The sequence below is a fragment of the Mercurialis annua genome, linkage group LG2 (genome assembly GCF_937616625.2).
Source record: "Mercurialis annua linkage group LG2, ddMerAnnu1.2, whole genome shotgun sequence".
In the NCBI taxonomy this organism is placed as follows: domain Eukaryota; kingdom Viridiplantae; phylum Streptophyta; class Magnoliopsida; order Malpighiales; family Euphorbiaceae; genus Mercurialis; species Mercurialis annua.
In genome coordinates this window covers 7,039,479-7,049,865 of record NC_065571.1, presented here as the reverse complement: position 1 = coordinate 7,049,865, position 10,387 = coordinate 7,039,479, and positions in this window count along the sequence as shown.

The following is a 10,387-nucleotide window of genomic DNA, read 5'->3' as shown; positions in this document are numbered from 1 at the left end:
CAATAATTAAGAACATATCAAGAACAAAAACCCATAATTCCGATTTAACTAAACAGACATAATTTGATTAATAATCCCCAACGATGGGTTTAGCTACACATAATAATAAAAATACTAAAAATAATCATTAAAGAATTCATGCTAAGATTGAATAAAATACTGAATATGAAATTGATAATAATCGTACCTTGTTCGACAATAAACTAATGATAATCGATAACAAAATAATGAAGAAACGATGAATTCAATAATCGACTGATAAGAAAAACTCTAATCTAGGGTTTATGTTTTATCAAAAATTAAGCGAACCCTTGTTCAATGTTACAAACTAGTATTTATACGGCTCCCGAAACTAAAAACTGATATTAGGTCGAAATAGGTGAAAACCCAGAAGTACCCTCGTGTTTCACGGTTTTTAGAACTCATTCGGGGGTATTTTTGTCAGTTGAGTCGCACAGTTGAAGTGAGTGTGCGATCGGGTATAAGAGTGTGCGATCGCACACTCCTTCACTTGGCCAAAATGCCAATTTCTTTGATTTGCTACTGCCTCCTCTTGTTTTGCTCGCACACCACTTCAACACTGAGTGTGCGAGCGGGTAAGTGTGCGAACGGGTAGGGAGGTGTGCGAACGCACACCTCCTGACTTGGCCATTTCTTCATTTTCTTCCAATCTTCAAATTAGCTCCTGTATCCTCCATTTAGCTCGCACACTGGTTTGTCATCAAGTGTGCGAGCGGGTTGCTCCTCACTTGGCCCCAAAATGACATTCTTCGATTCCGCATATCGCTTGTTCGCACTCTTCGACCCCGGAACTTCTAGAAAACACCAAAAACGCTCCAAAAGTCGCCATATTTGCATTTTTCTCCTGAAACACTCAAAATGATAATAAGCCACTAATAACTTAAAAAACGACAACTAAAATGCAAATAATGACTCCGAAAACAACCTATAAATAGGGGTATTTCTACTCCCATCAAACATCCTCACACTTACCTTTTGCTTGTCCTCAAGCAAATACAGAATCATGCTACAGTGTCAAATGTCATCAGTTGTCATAATTAAAGAAATCAAAGTGTGTTAATCCTCCCTCAACAATGAACCAATCAAGATATGTTTTTGAACCAAGCAACAACAATGTAAAAAAAAATCATCAAATAACCAAGACAATTTCTACACATGATTTACCCGCACCGAGATTACTTTGATGAATTCCTTCAAACACGGTTTCAAAATCACATTGGTCAAACTGACAGTCCACAAAAGACAAAAACAATGGTCAAGAAACTTCAAGCAATTGAGCAACATCCCAAATTTGTATAGTAAAATCACCAAGTACTCCTCACTAGGCATTCTCTCGCACACAAGTGTTTAAGGGTAATCACTGAAACTCTCATGCCAAGACATGCAATTCTACCATAAGTTTGCCAATAGTCCACAATTCCACTACCAATTAAATCAAATAAAAAGAATCAAAATGGACTTTTCATGGGTTGTAACGGGGATTAGGCTAAGGTGTGATACGGATAAACAACATGGGTAATGTGACTTGACAAACTTAACAAATGTCACAAGGAACAAACATTTAAAGTTTCAAGCTCGAACAAACTTTTAATCTCTTTTTCTTTACTTTTCATGCCTTAAGTTCACAATTATTTTTCTTTTTCTTTCTTTCTTTTAAGCTCGATTTTTCTACTTTTTTTTTCTTTTTTTTTTTTTTCATTCGCTTTCTTTTTCTTTTTCTTGCTTTCTTTTCCTGAACTTTTTCGAGGCATACTGCATATTTAGTACAAGAGATAATCAACTACAAACACAAGCTTAGGATGTTTACCATCCTCACACTAGTTCCTTTAACACTTATTCAATTTGTCAAGTCAATGGGTAGAAAGAGGTATATGAGAAAAGGCAAATGTGTAAACATAGGTGTAACAACAAAAATAAGACTAAGGCTCAACTTGGGTTATCTAGGGGAAATTGGGTAGGCTGTTTAAAGTGGTCTACAGAAATGGGTAATCCTAGGTGCCATTTATCATTTTCAATTTATTCAACCAATCATGTAATTTTACTACGGACACATGGCAAATTCTAGAGAATTAACATGCATTGACTCACATCACAACAAATGAGACATAAAAATAATATGCTCGATATGGCTCAAAATCTCTCACAAATTGGGGTCAACACTAGGTGATTTGTTACATATACAAACTTGTTCAAATTGCTCAAAATTTTTGTTTTTCAGAATATTGTTCCTGTCAAGATTTTCATGCCAAAATTTGCAATGATTAAAAGAAAATCGAGCTTTTCAGAATACAAAATTTCATCCCAGTCCTGCTAAGTCATGTTAGCTAAAGGCTTTGTTATTTAAAAGTTTTTTTTTTCACATTCCATTGTTTAACAACAAAAACACAATTAACCAACTCATTGCAAAGGGAGAAAAGCAACACAATTATTTCAAAAATTCTGACATGACATTACTGCAGCAATAATAACAAGGACAAAACGCAAAGTAAGCCTGAACATGTCTGTACTATCAAAATAACAAACATACACCCCACGGGTTCACCATATCAATACATAAACATAACAAAAACAAGGGAAATCCTAAAACAAACTACTGACATAAAAAAGATAAAAACATAAACATAAAGAAAAAGCAAGACATAAAGAAAAAGCAAGAGTTTTCTCCCCTCCCTCACACTAAAACATGCATTGTCCCCAATGCATCAAAAATAGATAAAGCATGAAAAGCGGAAAATAAAGTGAAAGGGATAAAAAGAAAAAACTCTAGATGTCCTCCGGTGGTGGTGGTGAGTAGGCTGGCGATGGATAGTCGCCCTCCGGGTGCGTGGCACGCATATGTACCCTCTGCATGCGGAAATGCTCGCGCTGCTCTTCATGCATTCTTCTCACTCTGGACTCCACCTCACGCTGTCTGTGCTCCATCTGCAGTCGCCATTCGGTATCACTCTGTGGCTGTACCGGTACCTCGCGAGGTACCCCAGTAGCCCGTGCCTCCAACTCCTCCTCTCGAATGGTCTGATCTCTGGCAGCTCCAGGATGATCATAAGCCTGTCTGTGTGCTAACCCCAGACGTCGCACTGTCGCCGTACCTCTCTCATCTACCTCCTGAAGCTGGCCGTTCTTGTCAAGCAATGCTGTGGCCTTCAAATGCTTCTTGCTGAACCATACAGGTGCGATTTTATCGAGCGCCTTGCACTCGTCCTCTGTATATGCTTCAACTTCAATAGCAATGGCTCTGACGATGTTACCCATTCCCAAACACCGTTCTTTCCCTTTCCTGCTATTCATATCAAGCAACATCGAGAAAATGCGAGATCCCATGTCTATCGCAGGTGCCTCAGGATGAAGTAAGCTGTTCAGCACAAAAAGATCACCCCTAACCACTTTGTTTGATTCCAAACGCCCGCAAACAGTCTCAGCATACCACTTGTGCATCAGATAAATAGCTGGATCCTTGATCGCTTTAGTCTTCGCGGTTCTTGTATTGAACTTCTTCTGACCACTCAGGTCTGCCCAGATGGCATCTTCATCAAACTGAGCTGGTATCTCACGCAAACCCCTTCTCTGTGTCTCAAATAGGCGCTTAATCTCGGCCACAGTGAGGGAATACTCCTGACCCTTGAGTCGAAATGACAGAGACCCTACACCTGGTTCTGGTTGATGCACTGTAGTGAAGAACTCCACTGCAATCTCAGGAATAAAATCATGACTGAAATCTGCGACAGTGTCTAATCCCCAACGATCAAGATGGTCCCTGATCGCTTCATCTAACCCGAGAGAATCTAACACCTCAAAATCAAATGCCCTAGCCGGAATAATCTTTCGTTTCGCCACGCACTGATACAACTCACCCTCTTCCTCAGACCAAATGTCAAAAGGACAACCATAATTATCTTTCAAATTCACCCGTTCATCCTCGTCACTCGACGAATCCGCTGCCCTAGATGGACTACCTATCTGAACCCTAGGCATAGTTGCTATCTGAATTGACGTAATGGAGTAACGATGAACAAAGAAGGGGACTTACTGCTTTGGATGAAATTCTGCCCTCACCCTTATTGTTTGGAGCTGAGATGTTGATGGAGGTGGTGTCCAGATGCGGTGGTGGTTGTTCGGCAGCAGCGGTGGTCAGCAGCTGTGGTGGTTGTGGCGGTGTGGAGAGAAACGCCGGCGATGGTGGAGAAAGGCGTTGATGATTTCGGCTGTGGTGACAGTGAGGGGTGGGCGATGGTAGATAATGGTGGTGGTGAGCTTGAACGGTGGTGGTGGCGATCAGCAATTAGGGTTTTGTTCTGTGTTCAATTTTTTTTTTTTTTCTCTTTTTAGGACTGATAAACATGAGAGCCCCGTTTAATTGAACTCCAAAGCTGATGTGGCACCCCATATAATTGGCAGTGTGCGAACGGGTTCAGAAGTGTGCGTTCGCACACTGACAAATTATAGTGTGCGAACGGGTCACATAGTGTGCGTTCGCACACTATGGCTTTTCTGCAGCATTTCTGAAATTCCTACCATACCTGCACAGCACGAAACACCACTACCGGGATCAATCTGAACTAAAAAAAATGAAAATTAACTACGGCATAAAATTAAACTAACATGCAAGAAATGTAAATGATTTGGAATGTAATCCAAATACCGCTTGTTTATGGTCACTAGCGTTGACCGTGTGATACTCACTCAGTTTGGAGCATCGAGAGTGTAGCACTCTCGTCCTTCATCCGTCAATGGGCCTAAGTACGGTTTGCACCGCTGACCATTGACTTTGAAAATCTCTCCGCTTGCGTTTTCTAGCTCGATTGCACCATGCTCAGCTACGTGTCGCACTTTGAAAGGTCCGCTCCATCTCGACTTCAGTTTACCAGGAAATAGACGCAGCCGAGAATTATACAGTAGCACATGACTGCCTTCTGTAAACTTCTTTGGCACAATATGAGCATCGTGCCATTTCTTGGTCTTTTCCTTGTACAACTTCGCATTCTCATATGCTGACAAGCGAAACTCATCAAGCTCGTTTAGCTGCAGAAGGCGCTTTTTCTTCGAAAGCCTGGAGTCAAAGTTAAGCTCCTTAATAGCCCAGTATGCGCGATGCTCAAGCTCCAGAGGCAAATGACATGCCTTTCCATAGACCAGTCTGTAAGGGGACATACCGGTTGGCGTTTTAAATGCCGTTCGATATGCCCATAGCGCATCACCCAACTTCTGAGACCAGTCCTTACGAGAACCATTGACCGTCTTTTCAAGGATGCGCTTCAACTCTCTGTTGGACACCTCGACCTGTCCACTTGTCTGGGGGTGATATGGGGTTGCCACTCTATGATAAACGTTGTATTTCTTCATCAGTGCGGTAAAGTGCCGATTGCAGAAATGTGAACCCCCATCACTGATGATCGCCCGTGGTACACCAAATCGATTTATCAACTTCTTCAAGAACGCTATGACTACCTTTCCATCATTAGTAGGTAAAGCAGCTGCTTCCACCCATTTCGACACATAGTCGACACAAACCAAGATGTAAAGGTTGCCACAAGACATAGGGAATGGTCCCATGAAGTCGATACCCCAGACGTAAAAAATCTCCACCTCCTGAATGGAAGAGAGAGGCATCTCATCGCGCCTAGAAATATTGCCTGTCCGCTGGCATCTGTCACAGTGTTGCACGAAGTCTCTCACATCTCTATACAATGTAGGCCAGTAAAAGCCACTTTCTAGTACCCGTGCTGCTGTCCTTCCCGAAGCATAGTGACCCCCATAATCTGAAGAATGACACTGAGTCATAATAGCCAACATTTCTTCCTCTGCGACACACCTCCGGATCATCTCATCTGCACAAACTCGGAATAGATATGGCTCATCCCACAGATAGCGCTTAACATCAGAGAGGAATTTCTTGCGCTGGTGACTGCTCATGTCAGGAGGCATAATGTCCGCTGAGAGATAGTTGGCGAAGTCTGCATACCATGGATTCATCGTCTCCTTAATGAGCATAAGTGCCTCATCAGGAAACCGCTCATTTATGACTTCGCCTTCTATTACTGGCTCGGGAACCTCTAACCGCGACAAGTGGTCTGCTACCACGTTCTCCGTGCCCTTCTTGTCTCTGATCTCCAGATCAAACTCTTGCAGGAGCAAGACCCACCGAATCAACCTAGGCTTTGCATCTTGCTTGGCAAAAAGGTATCGCAGCGCAGCATGATCAGTATAAATGATAACCTTTGAGCCAAGTAGATACTGCCTAAATTTATCCAGTGAAAACACTACCGCTAGCATTTCCTTCTCCGTGGTAGTGTAGTTCAGCTGAGCTCCTGTTAAAGTGCGACTCGCATAATAGATGACATGTAGCTTCTTGTCCTTCCTCTGCCCCAGAATGCTTCCCAACGCCTGATCGCTTGCATCGCACATGATCTCAAAGGGCAGATCCCAATCCGGACTAGAGATGACTGGGGCAGTGACCAGTGCTTCCTTTAACCTGAGAAAAGAAGCTAAACAGGCATCAGTAAACAAAAAGGGCGCGTCCTTGACAAGTAAGTTAGTCAAAGGACGCGCTATGGAAGAAAAATCCTTGATGAACCTGCGATAAAAACCTGCGTGCCCGAGGAAGGCACGGACTCCCTTCACTGTGATTGGAGGTGGAAGCTTCTCAATCACCTCTGTCTTTGCCCTGTCAACCTCGATACCCTCTCTGGATATCTTGTGCCCCAAAACAATGCCCTCCTCAACCATGAAGTGGCATTTTTCCCAGTTCAGCACTAGATTTGTCTCCTCGCATCTTTGCAGAACCCGGTCTAAATTACGAAGACAACACTCGAAGGAGTCCCCGAAGACTGAAAAGTCGTCCATGAACACTTCCATGATGTCTTCGATCATATCATTAAAGATCGAAGTCATGCACCTCTGAAACGTAGCAGGCGCATTGCAAAGACCGAACGGCATGCGGCGGTAAGCGAAAGTGCCATATGGACAAGTAAAGGTAGTCTTCTCTTGGTCCTCTGGGAAAATAATGATCTGATTGTACCCAGAGTAACCATCCAGAAAGCAGTAAAATGCATGTCCCGCCACTCGCTCTAGCATCTGATCAATAAAAGGAAGCGGGAAGTGATCCTTCCTAGTTTCGGCATTCAGCTTCCTGTAGTCAATGCACACTCGCCACCCAGTAACCGTGCGAGTAGAAATCTGTTCCCCTTTCTCATTCTCTACAACTGTCATCCCGCCTTTCTTCGGCACACACTGAATTGGGCTCACCCATGAACTGTCAGAAATGGGATATATGATGCCCGCATCAAGTAGCTTCACAATCTCCTTGTGAACCACCTCTTTCATGTTAGGGTTCAGCCGTCTCTGTCTCTGCGCAGATGCCTTAGACTCATCCTCTAAATGAATCCGATGCATCACTACTGAAGGGCTGATCCCTATGATATCTGAAATCTGCCACCCAATAGCCAAGATACGTCCCTTGACTACATCAATGACCCTCTGCTCTTGCTTCTTGGTGAGCTTGTTGCTGATGATAATAGGCAAAGTGCCATCAGCTCCCAAGAAAGCATATCGCAAGTGTGCAGGCAAAGTCTTGAGCTCCACTTTTGGTGGCTTCTCTGAGGAGGGAGGAGTGATGTGCTTGCTTTTCAACAGTGGTTCGAGGACTGGTTCCTCTAAGTACTCCTCCCTTTCATTCGGCATAGACTGCAGGATGGCATTGTTTTCTGCCAATTGTTCTTCCACTAACTCATCCACCATGTCTACCCGCATGCATTCACCTCCAGAATTGGGATGGCGTGTGATCTTTCTCATGTCAAACTCAACGCTCTCATCCCCAATTCTCAGAGTCAGCTTTCCATCATGAACATCGATAAGAGCTCTGCCAGTATTCATGAATGGTCGCCCCAATATCATCGGGCACTCCTTGTCCGCTGCGTAGTCAAGGACAACAAAATCCACAGGGAATATGAATTTGTTGACCTTCACTAAGACATCCTCCACAATCCCATGTGGCTTTTTCAGAGAGTGATCCGCTAGCTGCAACATCATCGGCGTGGCCTGTACCTGTTGATCACCAAACATACTACGAAAAAGGGATAAGGGCATCAAATTAATACTAGCACCTAAATCGCAAAGGCAATTGACAGATTGCATGTTACCGATAGTACAAGGAATAGTGAAACTCCCTAGATCCTTAAGCTTAGTCGGTAGACTGCTCAGTATGATTGAGCTGCAGTTTTCTGTCATCGGTACTGGTCGCTCTGCATCCCAACTCCGCTTGTTGGTGATGATCTCCTTGAGAAACTTTGCATAGTGCGGCATCTCTCTCAATGCGTCTGCCAGACTGATGTTAATCTGTAGCTTCTTGAAAGTTTCAAGAAATTTGTGAAACTTCCAAGTGTCCTGCGGCTTCTTCACTCTGTGTGGGAATGGCACCTTTGGCACAAAAGGAGGTGGTGGAGGTGGTTTAGCAACTACCTTTTCAGGCTCGCCACCCTCACACTGTTCCTTTTCTGCCTCAACTGTAGCACGTCCTGCATATGGATCATCCAGTGCTTTCCCACTTCTCAACTCAATAGCCTTGAGATGCTCTCTGGGGTTTTCCTCAGTAGTGGATGGTAAACCCCCCTGACTTCTGCTTTGCAGTGCTTTAGCCATCTGCTGATTCTGCACCTCAAGGTTATGAATTGTAGCAGCATGATTTTTAAATGTTTGCTGCGTCTCGGCATCCTTCTTCATCATCATCTCCATCAATTTATCAAACTTGCTGTGGAGAGACTCGCCTTGCTCTCTTTGTTGGAAGCCAGGAGGATGCTGCGGTCGGTTGTTCTGATGTTGGAAATTCCCTTGATTTTGAAAGTTCCCTTGATTCTGGTAGTTGCCCTGATTGTGTTGTGGCCTCTGTCCGCCCTGAAAGCTCGGACCTGCCTGATTGTTGGCATTACCCCCATTGTCCTTCCATGAGAAATTCGGGTGATTCCTCCATCCTGGGTTGTAAGTTGAAGCGTATGGATCATTGCCCTGTCTTTGCCCTCCCACAAAATTAACTTGTTCATTGTTAGGCTGACCCCATACAGAACATTCATTCGACATATGACCATGCTCCCCACATACCTCGCAGTTACTCTGAATGGCAGCTACACTGTTAATATTAACTCCTGCAGCCTGCCGTGTAAGAAAATCCACTTGATTTTGCAATGCTGCAGTCTTCGATTGTAAAGCCTCCATTGCAGAATCAGCAATAACTGACATAACTCCTCTCTGCGCAGGTGCCTTCGCCCTTTCAGATGGCCAAAAACAGCCATTTACTGCCATCTCATCTAACAGATCGAATGCTTCATCCGCCGTTTTTCTCATCAGAGACCCTCCTGCGCCTGCGTCAATCGTGCTTCTCCCCAGTTCAGTTGCTCCATTGTAAAAGGTTTGGATCAGATTCTCCCGAGTGATGTTATGATGCGGAACTTGCCTCTGCATCTCCTTATAGCGCTCCCACGCTTCATGAACTGATTCCCCATCAAGTTGCTGATAGAGCATAATATCCCTGGTCAGCTTTGCAGTCTTTGCCATGGAGAAATACTTGTGCAAGAACGCTTTCGCCAGATCGGACCAAGTATTAATGCCTGCGCTAGGTAGAGCGTGAAGCCATTGTTTTGCCTTATCCCTCAGAGAAAATGGGAACAGGCGAAGCCATACCTCGTCGTCAGTCATGTTGTTCATCTTGAATGTGCTACATACTTCCAAGAAGTTTGCAAGATGTGCGTTAGGATCTTCCCTAGGCAGCCCATAGAACTGGCAGTTATCCTTCAACAGCTGAATGACACTCGTCTTGATCTCATAATGGGTAGTCGGCACAGGATGTGCAAAATAGCCATGGGTGTTGTTTCCCACATTTGGCTGAAATATTTCCATCAGTGTTTTCACTCGAGGCCCTTCATTGTTCTGTCCTTGAGCATTCTGCGGATTCTGCTGATTTTGATTCTGCGGGATCACTCGATTATCACCCGCATTGTTGAATCCAGGAGGAGCATCGTTTTCGTTCTCCATGTTGAGATTCCTTTGAGTTGAGTGTGTTGCTTTTCTGACACTTCGCTCAAAGGTAGTGAGGTCTTGTTGAAACGGTTCTAACGGTAGTCCTTTGCGTCGTGTATTATGCATACACTAAGAGAAGGGTACCTGAAACAACAAAATCAACAAACCACACGCGTAAAACAAGAAAAATAAAGACTAAAACAAGCCAAGCAATCCCAACTTAGTTGTTAAAGAAAAACTTTCCCCGGCAACGGCGCCAAAAACTTGTTGGTAAAAATACGCAAGCGTACGTATGCCAACTTGTAATACAGACTGTGAAGTCCGGATATCGTACCCACAAGGAAAGTTCTAAAGACAACCA